The sequence below is a fragment of the Aythya ferina genome, assembly GCF_964211825.1.
Source record: "Aythya ferina genome assembly, chromosome: 1".
Classification (NCBI taxonomy): domain Eukaryota; kingdom Metazoa; phylum Chordata; class Aves; order Anseriformes; family Anatidae; genus Aythya; species Aythya ferina.
Window position 1 is genome coordinate 84,132,846 of NC_140296.1, and position 16,571 is coordinate 84,149,416.

The 16,571-nt window shown below is 39.4% G+C and overlaps 1 long non-coding RNA gene across 1 annotated transcript in view; it reads left to right on the forward strand.

Annotated features, from left to right (window-relative positions):
• The window catches only part of LOC311430052, a 101,850-nt gene that overhangs the window by 69,319 nt on the left and 15,960 nt on the right, over nucleotides 1-16,571 (forward strand). The window contains exons 2-3 of the long non-coding RNA XR_014688521.1: nucleotides 53-128; nucleotides 2,437-2,568. This is a non-coding gene — a long non-coding RNA (uncharacterized lncRNA). The remainder of the gene's footprint in view (nucleotides 1-52; nucleotides 129-2,436; nucleotides 2,569-16,571) is intronic.

Consider the following 16,571-nt stretch of genomic DNA (forward strand, 5'->3'; position numbering starts at 1 on the left):
TGTGAATAATAAAGGAGCTTGTTTGAAAAACAGTTCATTTGATTTTTCTCAGCATTGACACCTTTATGGCCTATTGATCAACCTGCTCTGCCACATGGAAGATGGAAGTATAAATGTGCTGACACATGGTAAGTTTATGTTTGCTTAAAATGCAGTAACAAAGAGTGTTAATTTTGCCTTTTTATTTCTGAATACTAACCATCTAATTTTCTTCATTATTTTTGATATAAATGTTCAGATATGCATCAAGTGAAAGTAACAAAAATTCCTTTAATTCTGTGCAATTTCTGGCCAATCTTTCTGCCTCAGGACAGAAGATAGAGCAAGGCTATCTAAACACTTTTGGTACTTCTTCAATATCAAAAAATGAGTTTTTGACAGAGAAAAAAAGGAGCACCTGTGGCTTGAGAATAACAATAGAGACTTGCATGCTTAACAGACCTCACATGTGCAACAAGGAACTCTTACAAACATCATCTTAACACTTGAACCCTCTGTCTCAACTTCAAATAATATCTTCCACTAGTAACAGTAGTGCTCTGTTCCTGTGCACCATTTACCTTTTAAAGTTCAACTGCAGAGTCAAAGAGATGACTCTGCAAAAATGGTCTCTGGGGCATTCCGTGATAATTCTCAGCAATGAGAAACATAATCTGCTAAATTTCTAGATAAAACATTTTTTTTTTCTATTAGCCAGCCCTGCACAGCTAGCTTAAGAAGATGAAAGTCAAGATGTCTTCCTTCATATTCACAGTTTACTAACAATAAAGCACTTATCTTGGCCTTAGCAATTCTGTTGGTGGTGTGCAAGGTGGATTATAAACCACATCACTACTTTGTAATGTAATGGACTCTGCAGTGATAACAAGAAGGAGTAAAGGTAATAAAAGTGTATTTCAGCCCGTAAAGCAAACAGATAGTATTACTGAATACACACACAGAGCAGATGGCTATAATGAGACATATAGTTTGCACGGACACTCTCGGTGCAAATCCTCCCCAACATTTTGGTCCTGATTTCCCACCATATCAGAACTGCATTTGCTCACACAAATCAGGCTGTGGCATCCCCACAGATGCTCAAGCTGAGCATGCAGGAACATTTTCCATTAGATCATTGTTTTGTAAAAGAAAACAAAATATTAAATGAAAGGATACATTCCGTGACAGCGAATGCATAGCTCAAAAATTTATTATTGTTTTAAAAAAAAAGATGTCCCAAAGCTGAAATATATTAGATGAAAAAGATTAAGTATTTCTGTTGGATGCACTGCCCTGGGTCCTTATGGGATTTAATTTTGCTTCATCATGTATTCTTTTTTTCCACTGTGCATTTACACTCTCTGTTAAACTACATCTCTCATGCAGACCAGGAGCTCTCCTGGGACAAACCATGAAACATAAAAGAGAGAGTCTGGCTAGAAAACCAGGCATGAAGAGAAAATGGAAATGGGAGATGTTTGAATCAAAGTTACAGTGAGGCATTGCAGCTGCATTTCCAAATTGTATTATTTCAGCTTTGATCAGATTTTTTTTTCCCCTAGGATAGATAGATTGCACATTTTCAGGCTTAGTTTTAAGAGGAAAGAAAGTCTATAGACAGGTGACAATGAAAAATTGCTTCCTCTAATTTTTTGGAGGAGGAGAATGGGAAAAGAAAATGCCTTCCAAGGAGATCTATCTAAGAGAGCAGATGCACCCTATGGAGACTTAAGCCCATCCATGGTGATGTGAAGAAGCAGGAAATTACATATAACAGAAAGTTTCAAATTTTTAAATAGGTTTTGTCTGGTTGTAAAACAACATAATGTTTGTATCTCTTAAATCTTTTTAATTATTAAATAGTCCTGAAGGCACCTGGAAATTAAAGGATAATTGGAAGAAATAATAACATGATGAGGAAATTGGGGATGCAGAGCGTTAAACTATCCTTCAAAGTGTCAGTAATTAGAATTAATTAAGATTCATGACTAGCATAGGGAGACTTTGTGGAAGAAGGGCGGTGCTATAGGGAAATATGAGGGGTTATTTGAATTTCTTTTCACACAGAATCACAGAATCACAGAATCACAGAATTTCTAGGTTGGAAGAGACCTCCTCACTGGCCATTTGACTATTACTAGAGAAACTTTGATTTTTTATTTGCTTTAATTTAAATTTAAATTTTTATTTATTTATTTATTTATTATGAGTTGTTTTGCTTTTGAATGAGGAAGATTTCTCAGATTTTGTTTTGGCAATAAAATCAATTGTTCTGTAAATGACAGGAGGACTTTTTAAATTGTAATACAAGGACAAATGAATAGCTTACATTACTTTCTAATGCATTTAATGTCCAGAAGACTGCTCCCCTGCATGTTTATATTGTTTGAAAGGAAGAATAGGTAGTTCTATCAGTAGCATTTAATTTTGCAAATATATTTACTTGCTTTTTAGAATAAAATGTTCCCTGTGTATTATATGGTCAATTTAGAAAGGACGTGTGAAAATTGGACCTCCAATTTTTTCCTGCAATACCATGTTTATAGAGAAACTTCAGTTCCTTCATGAAGCCAGAGAGTACCCTAGGTAAGTGTAAGACAAGGATTTTATTGTTTTATTCAAGGAGGTATGATTCTTGCATGATCAAGTAACCTTACATGTGCTTTCATCAAAAATGAATTCTACATTAGCTCATCCTCTGTCAAGTTACATTTATGGAGAAACTTAGTATTCAGTCAGTGTTTTGCTCCCTTTGATGTCAAGTGAATAAGCACATGAGGAGGAAGGTGTTAAAAGCATATTTTTTAGTGTGTACAAAACCATAATTATACTTGGAATTTAATTTTTGGAAATAGTGTTACTTTTTAAAACTTATGACTTCTGTTCTCTTCTTGGTGATACCATTTGTGTCACCAAGTGAATGTTTGCTGAACCTGGGAGCTCAGCTGCCATTTTAATCATCTCTACCCAGAATTCAGAGCAGCAAAGATGCTCCAATGCTGCCACAGACAGAAAGTACTTGCTTTCCTTACATTTATTTTCTTGTTCCTGGCTGTGTCCATACGCATGTCTACTTTCAGCAGCTATCTTTTTCTCTAGTGAGGGATGGTGTTTCCAAACCAGGTGTTTTTCCACCCACCCAAGCTGTAGCTGTTTACAGCAAGTGCCTAATCAGTTATGCTTGAAACACAGGGAAGGCATGAGAGTCTTCCACTCTGCTCATAGTGCTTGCCTTTCCCAAGGCGTCATGCAGTAGCTGAGCTCAGGGAGCACCCACAGAGGATATGGATGGTTTCCCCCCTCTGTGTTTGTGTTTGCATTGCCTATATCTCAGGCACCAATTCAGCAGCAGCATGATGGCACTTCCTGTTGGTGTGGAAGTGGATCAGTCTTTACAGTTGAAGCTAATGCTATTTTTGTCACTGATTTCATAAGGCATAAACACCAAGTCAAGTCTTGAGTATGAAAAAATTCCCAGCAGTGTTGTGGGAGAGGAGTTGCATACCTACCGGCTCCATAGAAAGTGCTGGCATGCTTTCTGGTGTTAAAAGGATGCAGTTCTCCTTTCTCAGCAAGAGTCAGAATCACAAGACTAAAGGTCTACTTACCCTCTTTCTCTGGAGGAATCACTAATTAATTCCTAAATTCCTATATGAAATGTGGAAGGTTTTTTTTTTTTTTTTTTTTTTTTTTTTTCCCCGAAATGAATAAGAATCCTCCTTCTGAAAAATCCGAAAAATCCTCTAAAGTAATGTTGAGCAGGGGACTCTCTGGCACATGGCATTTCTGTTCATCTGGAGGCATGAGGTGACTCCAGGTGTCCCATGCAGTGTCAGATATGGGATTGGAGAGTCCAGTAATTTTTTCTTGGGTAATGTCATGAGACAGAGGAGTAAACTGTTGCTGCTTAGGAGGACTCTTTCCCCATCACCCCTATCTCTATAGGGTCTTCCTTCACATGTCACCTGAGTTCCTGCAGGAGGCACAGTGCCATCTCATCACTGTGATGCTGTGACACTGGAGGGAGAGAGGGAGGAACTGACTGGACAAGGAAGTGAAGGAACAAGCAGGGCTGTGCCCCACTGATTTTGCTTGGGGTAGCACTTGGATTAAGATGCAGACATCAACCACTGGTTAATATGCAAGCAGATCCTGGCAAAGATTTGCTAGCCTGGTGGCATCAGTACAGGCGAGGGCCCCACCGCTGAGCTGAGGAGCCTTACTCCTGCTTGTGGTTCCTCTTCCAGAGTGAAGGAGTAAGCAGCAGACCTGGAGGCAGGTCCTGAGCATCTCCAGTCTCCCTGCTATGAAACCACAAAGCCAGTCCTAAGGAGGCATGAAGATTTTTGGTCTTCAGATCAGATGAATGTATCAGATGATACATGGGGCTTTGTCAGACCAACAAAGCCAGTTGCTAGACAGCCACAGACACCATGTATTAATCCTGTAAATCTTTGGGCAGACCCATCCAGGCTAGCTCTGTTTCATCAGGTTGGCTTCAGTACTGAGTGTGTAACCAGGAGCAGGTGTCCTACCTGTCCATTCTGTCTACTTGCAGGCTCTGCCCCAGCCTCCAGCTGGGCTCCCCTTGTAGGGAGGCTTTCCTCTGTGGAGCAGCCTAAGAGACTGTGGTAGCTCTAACTGACTGGAACTATTGGGGGTAGGGGGTGGCACTGGCCCGAAAATACAGCACAAGATTCCTAACTGAGGTAATCAAGTCAGAGTTGCCTCAGGGCTCACTCAGCAACATTTGTTTTAAAACCAGAAAGTTTGAATTTTGAAATACTTTTTTGACAAAACCTTGGTGGAAAAAAATCAGACTAGCTCTGTTCATACTTCTAGAGAAAACATTATCTGTCACAGATAATGTAATAGGTAGATAATTCTCTGCACATCACTCAAGTATGTTGTGTAGTATATAAAGCAAATAGGTGCTCAAGTACAAGGTTAATCTCTTTACGAGTTTCTTCTCCTTGGTTTCTCATAGCTCTTGTGATCACCAGCAAAACATTCATCTCTGACTGTAAAATATATATCAGACATCACAAATCTATTTTTTAAATGTTTATTTGTGGTTATGGGAACATTTTTTCTTGGGATCTAAAAGCTGTCAAGTTTAACATAAGTCCATATATATGTGTGCACATATGAGCATGCAGAAGCTAGTGTGAGTGAGGGAGAATCAAAGAAGAATAATAACAGAGATTACGTGGCTCTGTAGTTTGTGGCACCAAACTTACTGCACAGGAGTACAAAAATCAGATTGTCAGTGAACAGAAAAAATATGAAATTTTTTATTTTCTCTCTCAGAAAAGTGTTCTAAATAACCTTATCTAAATCTACAGTATCTGTCACACATCAGTGCATTAGAGAGAATATTTTCCCTGAATCTTCAGAACATTGCAATTCTACTTACTAACAACTTTTGTCCAAAACCAAAAAGCAACAAACTTTTTTTTTTTTTTCTTTTTCTTTTCCTTCTAGAACAAAGGCAGAAGTTCTGACTATTAATGGAAAATTATAACTAATTTTTGCTGTACTTCTTCACAGTCTCCTTTCTCGAGTGTGTAGATTTTGAATAAATTTGCACATTTTAGGTCTTTGAAAAATTGATTTTTAAAAAGATGCATGCAATTACTTAGAATATCTTTGTGTGGAATTAGCCCTTGATAACTAAAGGAATGTGATCTTAAGATAATGACATTTACTGTGTGCTGTTAAGTGTGAGACAGAAATGTGCTGCAGAATGTCTGTGGAAGGGGAAATTTTTGTTGTTAAGTTGGTATTCATTCTTCAGTACTAACCACCACACATTCAGCTTAAAGAAAATACACACCCCCAAAATCACGAAGTTTGTATTGCAAGCTCATACACAAGCCAAGCCGCAAAAATCAGCCTTCTTAACCTTCTTCCCTTGTGTCAGGTTGCCTTGTGGGGTGCTTTTCAGGTCCAAGCATCAGGGTTTGATGTGAACCCCGTAAGCACCAAGCAGGCGAGAAGCAGGCCCTGGCCCCGCAGCTCAGGCCCCGGCCTCTGCCCCGGCCCCGGCCCCGCAGCGCCCCCGGTGCCGGCGGAGCCCCGCCGGCAGCAGACGCGGCCCTGGAGGCCTGCAGAGGGCGATCCTGCCCGCCAATACAGCCCGGATCCCTGCCCGGCTGCTTCGGGAAACCGTTTCTTAATTACTTGCTTAGAATAATGAAATATTTGCCGTCGAGACGGCACTCAGAATACCAAAAAGAGGGAAATCTGTAGACGGCTTAGTACCCGGACTGTGAATTAGTATTCTGGGTAGCACAGACCGTCATAAAATTACACTATCTGCTTATGTAGGAACCAAGAAGTGCATTTATTATTTATGTGGTTCCAGAATCCCGTTTACTTGATAAATTATAGATACTCATCATAAAACTGTTTACCATTCTCAGCTCTGTCAATTTACATGCCTACAGCTTAAATATATTCTAGCTTAATTAATTCTTAAATGTATGTATGCGAGTTTATTTATTTATTTATTTATTTTACAATTTATTTTCTTCATATTTGGTGTCTGCTGGTCCCTGCACACAATGTGCGTATAAAATGAGGCTGGAAAAACAACCCAGAAGTCCCATACAGGAGTATTACTTAGTTGGTCAGGGATTTTAAAGTGATGGATACATACTTGTTTTATAAGGTACAGCAGACTCTGGGGTACAGGGAAATAGCTTCCTATGCACAGCAAGTGTATAATGTCACTTTTAGTTTAATGCATGGATGTAATTTGCACAGTTACAAGAACTCCGGTGTAGATCAGTTTTGCTTTTTGAGCAAACCCAGTCTTTCTGAAGTGGTTTCTCAACCTGAACTCACAAATGTGGGTGTGAGCACAGCTCACATCATGTATGATCCCATGGACTCCACATTTCCTGGGCGGTTTTCACTATGTCCTGGGGGACTGAGGTCACAAGTGCCTTAGACAATAGGTGTCTCTGGTATCAGAAGTGGGAAAGGGAGATTAAAGCTCTGCAGGCTCCTGTCTGAGTCTTGTCACATTGCAGCTTTTATGAAAATGTATGGTAAAGAGTGTAGAGTGTGTACTATGCATGGTACAGCCTTGTCCTATAGCTATTTTCCAACCTACTCACAAGCAAAATGACTTACATTCGTTTTTACTTTAGATTGAAAAAAATCCTTGATAAAATCAGATGGTTTTGTGAACAGAGTGTGGTTTGGGTGTGTGGTTTTGCACCCCGAGGATCCCTGGTGCTGCAGCACTGCACCCGGGCCCACAGCAGGCAGGGGGCTGGGGCGCAAGAGAGAGTGGGGGCTCATGGCTGACATGCAGCTTCTTTCCCTCAGTGACACAGAGGCACTGTGCAGTTAGAAAGATAAATATTTGTGTTTTGAGGGTCAGCTATGCCTGTGGTGGATAAAGGGCTCAATAAATCCTCTTGTCTGTCCAATGAAGAAAACAGTGTTTCATGCTGCTGTTGCATCAATAACATTTGCCAGGTCCACCTGGAGGTCAATGGTATGCAGCTGTGCCCTCCAGTCTTTCGCTTTGAGCTGGATTTTTTGCCTTTTCTCTTTTCTACAAATGCTGATTTTCCCACGTGCGTAGGATGAATATTAACTGGCAGCTGGAAAGCTGCTCCTTGTTCACCTAAGCTGCTGCCCTGGATCCTACATTACTAATGTGCTGTAGGGTTAATACATATAAACAGAAAAGAGGCAACATGTTTTAAAAACCAGCAGCTCTCTTGGAAAGGCTGGGATAAATGCCTCTTCGTGCAGTGTATAGATTTGGGCAAACTATTAAGCTGTGTTCTTTGTGCATTAAAATATGCCAACATATATTTTGTAAATATAGGTCACCTGCTGTTATTTGCTATTTGCTTGGAAATGCAATGGATCTCCTTATATACAACAGGGTAGTGATTTCAGAAGACATTTTGAGTCTAAAGAGCAATATGTCTGGAGTAAATAACATTTCTTATTCCAGGAACTGTTTATTCTGAGTAACAGGAATACTTCTGAATTATTATCCTGACATGATGCTCTTTGTCATCCGTTCCCTTTTCTGTCATCTTCCTCTCTTAAACCCTGTTGTGTTGTCCAGCAATGATAAGCCTTTTCCAGTAATAAGAAATATAAATCTGTATTACCATTATATGTGCCCATATTCTGTAGGAATCCTCTGTAGTTCCTGGCCTCTGTAGGGCAGCAATGGGTTACATACTGAATCTCACTTTTTGTCCATTATTTTTTTGTTTTCTTTTATAATAAAGCAATGGACTTGCTTTCTGGTGCAGCTGACCCTTTTTAAACCAGCCACTCAGGAAGTAGTGACTTCAGGTGTCTTCTGGTGCCTCTAAAAAATTTTACCATAAGGTCTGGATTCCTTCAATTTTTGAGCTGAGAGAGAGAGAGAGAGAGAGAGAGAGAGACCTCCATATCACACATTAATTAAAACTTTAAAATAGATTTGCTTTAATCTTATTTTCACCTCTCTCTGTGAGCTTCCCAGTGCTGTCAGCTGTCAGCAACAGATCTTGTTACCCTGGAGGTTTTGTAAAGCTCCAGTCACATGATTCATTTGATTTTGTGAGAAATCTGGCTTGTACCAAAACAAAATCTACAATAATAACAACAATAATTATAAGGAAGAGGAAAAAAGAATTTGTGGTCTCTGTAACTCAGTACAAAACCCCAGACATAAAATGAACAAATAGAATGAAAGGACAAATAATCATAATAAAAAAATCCTTCTATTTTTTTCCACCTTTGTGATTATAAACAAAAAGAATATTTATCTCTTTTTAGTCTTGACACATGCTTTTTGAATGTTTCAGATTGCTAAAATTACATCCCAAGTTCCTTGAAAGTTTATTTAATTACCACTTCTATACACTGATGATGCATTTTAAAGATAACACACAATTTCAGCCAGCTAAGAAAAAGACAGAAGTAAATCCTGGATTCATTGCTGTGTGGAGGTACCTCTGGGACATCTAAACTCTAGGCAAGAGGAATAAAAAGTACTTTTAAAGCTGTCATTGAATTGTGACTCAACTGGACATTTGAATGATGCTTCAAGTGCATCTTCATTTACTTACTCGGGGAAGGTGTCATTTATGAGTCCATGAGTCCACACACACACGCTGGGTCTACACATCAGACAGCCTGATATATATTGAATTTGATGGACTTTGGAACAGATAACTTGAGAAACTTGGCATAAACTTGATGACTGGAGTGGTTTAAAAGTTCTAACTCTTCAGAAGAATTAAGCTGAGCTCCTTATTGTTAGGCATCTGCTTAGATCATGCTAAGGAGGGCCTTACTCTATCCTAAATGTAAGGATACGCTAAAGATATCCTTAACACCTAGATACCCATGGCTTTATTTTACAAAACTTGTGATTCCCAGCAGCTGATACTCAGTGTACTCTGGGGTTGTGACATCTCCTGTGTAGTACGGCGGGGGAACTCTGCCTAGGCTGTGCTCACTTACTTAAGAGATGTTCTACCAGCCCCTAAATTTAGGCATAGGTATGGTGCTGACTATCACCTTATTGTCACTGCTACCTTTTTTTCCAAATTCTGGCATAAGTTCAAAGGACAAAAGAGTTCAAAGATATCAGGCCCTCTAAAAGCTAAGCAGATTGGAGTGTCAGTGGAGCAGTAACTAAATACATACACAGGCACTTCGGTATGAGTGATCTGCTTTGGAGTGACCTGCTTTTGAGCACTGTCAGTTCCTAGTGAATTCAGTGTGACTAATCTTAGGAAGGTAGGTTAAACATTCCTCAGAAAAGCAAAACCACATTCTGCTAAAACACAGGTTTCTAAAGCACAGTCCAAGTCTAACAGTGTGTTGTAGATTTCACTCAGGAGCTGGAAGCTTTGGCAACAAGACATTGAGGCGATGTCCTCAGTGCTGCACCATCATCCTTATTAGCTATTCATCAGTGCCCTGAACTGCTATTTCCCTTAAGTATATTGGATCCTTCCCCCCCCCCCCCAGTTTTCAAACAGATTTTAATTTGTTTTAATTTGTTCATGCAATAGGATTTTTACTTTAACCTCCAAATTTTGTTTAGAGTATTTTTTTCCATGATTTCCTCAGTTACATATAACGTCCTTGGTACTTTTCCTTAGAATTGTTTTCCCCTCATATTGAGAGCACTGTTTGTAGCATTCACCCTTTTCAAATGTTGAGAGGTATTGGAGCATCGTCCTTAAAGTCCCTGGCTTGAATTGCTAGGGAAGTGCATTTAACATTGCTCATCCAGAAAGACTGGTTAAGTAATTTGCTTGTGTGCCTGCTTTAGGCCACTGCATTTCATTTATTAGAAATGTGTTTCTGTTGAATTAAAAGGGGGGCCTTCTTTTCCCTTTCCTTTTTCTCTGTAAATGTACGGCTTGCAGGCTTTTTAATGTGATATGTTCTTGCTGTCATTGTTTGGATAACTAATGTCACACTAAGGTGAAATAAAGGGCCTAGAGTTTGGCTGCTTTCAAATCCTGCTTAGAATTGACAAACACAACAAAGCGTTGCACATTCACAACATGACAAAAAGGAAATAAATAAAACCAATGAAAATGGTTAATGCTCTTCACTTAGAGTTAACAATGACTTCTCCACAGTACAAGAGCTAGAAACACCTTGTAACCAACACAAATGTGTGCTGAGTGCATTGAGGGGGGATGAAAGCACCTAGAATCCCATACAGTACTGGGATTTGCCGCTCCTTTAGCCAGAGCTGCAAAAACTACAGCACTTGGAGTGTGTGCTGTTCAGAGAAATGTGGTTTCTGCCAGCACAAGCATTTTCCACTGCCAAAAGGTCACAGATTCAAAACTTAAAAAAATGCCATTTGGATCTCAGACACTTAGGGCCGTCACTCTGCAGACAAAAAGAGGTGCAGAAGTTCTGCATGGCAAAGTAGTGACCAGCAGTGCCTGGCAGTGTCATTACAAGCCATGCTGAGCAGGACTTTATGAAGATTATTGGGTTTCAAATGATGCTGAATGTTACCATGGCCCTTGCAAAACAGGCCTGAAATTTACGTTGATCAAGGGTGGCGTTTTAGGAACAATGAGCTCTTTCAGCCTGGAAGTAATTACTAGAGATGCAATACTCATGAAAATCATTCTGCTGTTTCAGGCCTCAGCGAACAATTGGGTCTCAAACCCAGAGCAGTACATAACACTCCGTTCCTATCCCAAATCTTCTCCATCATTTCTCTTGCCCTTCTCCCATCCTACAAACCTGATACAGGCATTGCTGTTGCAAAACATTATACTGCAGTGTTTAGTTGAGCTGGAGCTGCAAGAGAGAAAACACTTTAAAGTGCCCTGCAAAGGTGATCAAATGATCTCTTCTCAAGACCATGAAAGCTTTCAGGGTCTGTTAAGAAAGCTGACTATGAACTAGCTTCTGAAGAGCTAGATTTCTGAATACACCACAAAAGGAATAAACCTTTGTGATTTGTTTTCACAGCCCTCTGCCACTTCCTTGTATACAGGGGAGTAGTCTCATAACAACATGAGCGGTTCCCTTCCAAAGATCTTACAGGACTCCGCTTTCTGATCCATGAAATCCATGATGCCCTGTGGAAAAATTGCTGGAGTTGACTTATTGTGGCTGAACATATGTCCACATCTTAAGAGAAGGTTCAGTATTGAGGGAACTTCCAGGGTGAGATGTAGCAGATATGCAAGAAATCTGTTCCATGACAGTTCCTTTGGCAACATAACTTGCAACCTTAGGTATTGGTAACACCAGGGGAGCTTGGAGTGCTCACTCTAAGAGAGAAAACATGGAGGGTGGCGCAGGGTGCAGACACCACAGTCAGGCTCTGTGCTATCACTGTAAGGATGGGGAACCAGATGGTACTATGGAACTGATAGACTGCATGGCCAGCCCTGAGTCTAACTGATAACTAAATCACAACCTCTGGGTGAACTTTATTAATTATAATCTCATTATAATGCCCAAACACACCTCCATCCCAAACACTACCTGCCTCCAAGGTGTGACCACCCCTCACTGAGCATGCACTCTGAATTTCTCTGACCCTATACTTTTAAACTAAAGTGAGAAAAATTTATACCAATCGCAACGAAGACACCTATGACTAAAGTCACTCAATATCCACTTAAAAGGTAGAAAATAGTATAAAAAAATGGCTCAAGAGAGGAAAATGTTGGGGAAGACATGATTGCAGTTGGAAAGTTGGAAAGACATTGCTGACTTTTGGGATCAGTCGATGGGCTGAACCTCTCTTCCACCCCATAAGGACACCTGTTGGGTGAGATTAAAACTCTCAGTTGTAGCAAGTGCTTCCCCAGGAAACCTAACATCCTTTAGAGTTGTGCCACAAATTAGCACGTGTGGTTGCTTGTGTTTGTCATATTCTTGGTATTTGTATGTGCTTTGCAGACAGTGTATTTATCACTGGCAATCCAAAAGAACCTGTACTCCTTCTGCTTCAACAAACTAAACCAGTCATTTACTAGATTGAAAGAGTATTGCACTATTTGTGAATCTGTGATTGTGATAATTTAATTTATTGAATGTGACCAGATTATAGGGCCAAACTGGGTATCACTCAGAATCTCAGTCCAGCTGCTCCCAGCCCCTCTGATATCTGAGGACAAGCTGGAATGCAAAGGGGTTTAGGTCCTGCCAAACTCTCTTACCCTTTTGTGCAACAAGCCCCCAAGAGAACCTCTGCCCACACAGAAATTTAGCTGGTCTAGAAACTATTTATTGACTTTATTCATCCTCTTGGCTTTATAGAGACATGGAAATAAAGAATGGCTCAAATAAGGATGAATGCAAAAGAGTTATAATTTTATTGGACTGAATTATCCCTAAAATGAATAAATATTTAAATGTGAGCAATCAAATTGCAGCCACACACATTAGATATTTATTGTCCAGTGCTGACCTTGTATTCACACCATTTTTTTCTTCTGTTTTCCTTATAGGTTATTTTATGATGTTATTTTCAGTTCACTTCATATGGCTCTTTTTGCTGCCCACAAATTGCTGGAGACTAATGGGACAATTCTTCAGCAATTACACTGAAATGAGCTCAACAATGCCCTGGTTATGTTTCATATTTCAATACATGGGTGCACTGCATGCCATTTTTCCCTTGAGTTTCCAATATATTAAACCTTAATAAAGATATTATTCAACACCGAGTAAGACTACTGACACCAATGAATTTCTTTTTAATTTTTCAGTGTATAGTCCATACAGGGCATCAGTACATCATCCAGGCAAACCAGATGAGATCTAAATCACAGAGGGGCTAGGACACTGACAACCAGTCTGCTCATGCTGTTCCTCCTGTTTTCTATTTCCTCAACTGTGTGGTAGAGGAGCAAGAACTGAGGACTTGTACTCCTAGCTGTGTGCCCTGAACACAGGTCCCACTGGGGTTTTTCTCCTGCTGCAGTTTACAGAAACATGTACACAGTGCACAGCATCCATCACTGTTTTTCAGAGGTGACAGGAGCAATTTTTGCAGCTGTGCTTCATTCGAAACTCTGCTATATATATATATATATATATATATTCTATATATATTCATCTACACAAAGAACAAAACCTTCTGGTTGTAAATATTTTAGTACTTGTAAGACCCTAGGCAAATTGTCTGGTGATAGCAGATGAGCACAAAAAAGTATTCTTGTATGTGTGTAAGAGAACTTGGGTGCAGTCATTCTTTAGAAATCCAGCTTTCCTTTATAGTTCTGTAATCTGCAAAATATTTGTTTTCTATCAGAAAACCCATCTCAGCATATATCCTATGGAAACAGCTACCTAAATAAAACAGTATATTTTATTAAGAAACAAAATCTTGAAAATGTTTGTGAAAGTGCAGTTCTGAGAGAGTTTCTTTTTCTTAAAACATTCTTAAAATATTTGGTTCTCTTTCTTACATTCACCAATTGACTAACATAGAGCTAGACATAGATATAGGAATCAAACTAGCAGAGAAGATAGCTGAATAAGAATGAAGTTGTTCCTGAATCTCCTGTGATATTGTGTGAAATATGCTGATTTACACAAGCTTCTTGAGATGAGAACAGTATCTCCCCTTGTACAATCTCTCTTGTAAAGTGTTGAGTAAATTGTTCGGAGGCACCAGTAAATAAATGGTGTATTTACGTAATGCAACCATTCTGATGTGAGTATTCCTGTTTGCGGGCAGTTATTTACATGGGTATTCCCAGCTACCTTATTGGGAATTCTGGAGTGAGGAATTGTCCACACAAGGTGTGTGGGCCACTGGAGCCAATATTTGCTGTTAAAAAAAAAAAAAATCAGGTTTAAATTTAAAAAATCATTTTCTCCAGTGAGTTGTATATGCTTCTTCCTGTCATTAACCACAGCTGCTCTCCTACAGCCAAATCTTCAGTGCTCTTGCACTGCCACTGATTCGTATTAACTTCAGATATATAGTATCTGAATATGTAATATGTAATAATAAGGTCCTCCACTTAGAAGAATATCTCTGATTCATAGCAGTTCTCATTTAATCCTCCTCAGTATCTTCTAACTTACTGAAGGATAAAACACCTCTTCAGCTGGGACAGATTTGCACTGATTAGGTTTGTCATGTTATTTTCAGTTTGAGTTTGACTGGGTAGGAGTTGCATTAACAATGCAGAAAAATCCCAGATATGAATTCATACACTATTCTCTTGACTACAGCTGTTAAAAAATCCCCATGGATACTGTTAGCCTTGCTTCTAACATGATAGTCACATTGCCATTCTGTGTGTGCGCTTAGTGAGACTAACTCAAGCCATATCATAACTCTAAAGATACTTGAGATTTAAAAAGGTCCCTGGGTTATTTCATGCTATGAAGTATGATTTTTTTTGAATCAGATTTGGCAGTGCAAGTGGTACAGATGACCAGCATATGCATCAGCATCACTGTGGAGCTGTATTTCCTTTAGACAACATTACTTTTTGGATAGGTCCCTCCATGACACTTAGCAGAATCAAATCATCCTCCCTCAGATGGCAGAAACAGCAGGGGACATAAGGTAATAAGCTGGTACTGAATGCATCTGAAAAAGAGTCCCTTCATGAGTTTCATCTTAACAAGTCAGTGTCCATGGAGAGCATAGATAGAACAACTGTAGATGGGCCTTGAAGATGTTAGCATTTCTGCTGGCAAATGCAGCTACTGACAGGTCAAACAGAATTATGGACTTCAAAGTAAAATTGATGTTTTCTTCCAGAAAACAAAACAAAACAAAACAAAACAAAAAACAACAGAACATGCTCAGTTAGATCTTCACTGTATGCTACAAAAGGAAGAAAAAAATTGTGTAGCAAGTTGCAGAAAGAAAAGGGTCTGTATGTTTCAGACTCTGACAGATTCTGTGCTTAGCCAGTTTGCTGCCTGATTACAGTACATAAACATTATATGAGGCATTAAATTGAGACATTGTGAAGGTGAGCTGATTCAGAAGTGAGCCAGGTGTCTACAAATTTAGAATGTGAAGGTTCAGCATTCACAGACAAGCTTGTTGTCCTTCCTTCTCTCCCTCCCAAAAATGCTAGTTCTCATAAGGTGGAAATTATGGATGGTATGAATGCCCTAGCAGTTCATTTGGGACATCTGGACTTTAATGTAATGCTGATTAAACTAAGAGTAATTTCTGTGTCTTCCCACTCCTGCACTACTCCCAGTATATTTCACCTGTCAGCATTCCTGCAGTACTCCCAATATATTTCACCTGTCATCATCATTCTTCAGTCTAAGACCTGCATCTTTTGTCAGTGCAGAGTCCAAGATTAGTAACTGTTTTTCTGTGGCGAGCCCCTATTTGAGTTTGATTCAGTTTCCATTTACTGTGCCATAAATCAGGAGTAAATCAATGTAAGTTAGCAGGACCAATCACACTGGATACGAACTGGTGAAGAATGAAGAGAGTCAGGCTCTGTATGTCCTGTTTTGGCTGTGCACTCACCTTGCCATTTCTAGACCCTTCATTGCTCAGGTTTGACAATATCTCAAGCTTATGAACATGCTGGTCCAACTTTACTGGCATTTGGAATTGTCTCTACTAGATTAGAAAAAGAAAGGTGCTCTGTATTTTCTGGGCTCTCTTTTTCTCTTTATTTCTGTTATTGTTATTTAATAGCTTTCACAATTCCACCTCTGTTGAAAGTAAAGGAATTGGACTGTCAGCTATTCTTTGCTTTAAAGGATTGAGTTAGTGCCTTGTATCTATAGCTTTCCTCTTTAGGAAATTATCTTTCTGAAGTGTTCCGTGATTTTTGTGGAAGCAGTTTGCAGCAAAAGCAGCTGGACATAGAGAACTGTTTGGCATAGTAGCTTGTTTACAGAAAAAGAAAAAGATTTACTACCTGGATAAAGAAAGTGTAGTAACTGTGAAATATTTGCTCCAGGATGAATGACCTCAGGTGCTCTCCCAGCAGTTTCAGCTAAGATCTGAAGCAGTAATCTTGACGGAAATCACTTGCAAACACTGGATAGTTTTGAAAACATGATACTGAGATGCCTCTTTTTGCCACTGGCCATCATTAAATGATAAATGGGTAAAAGAA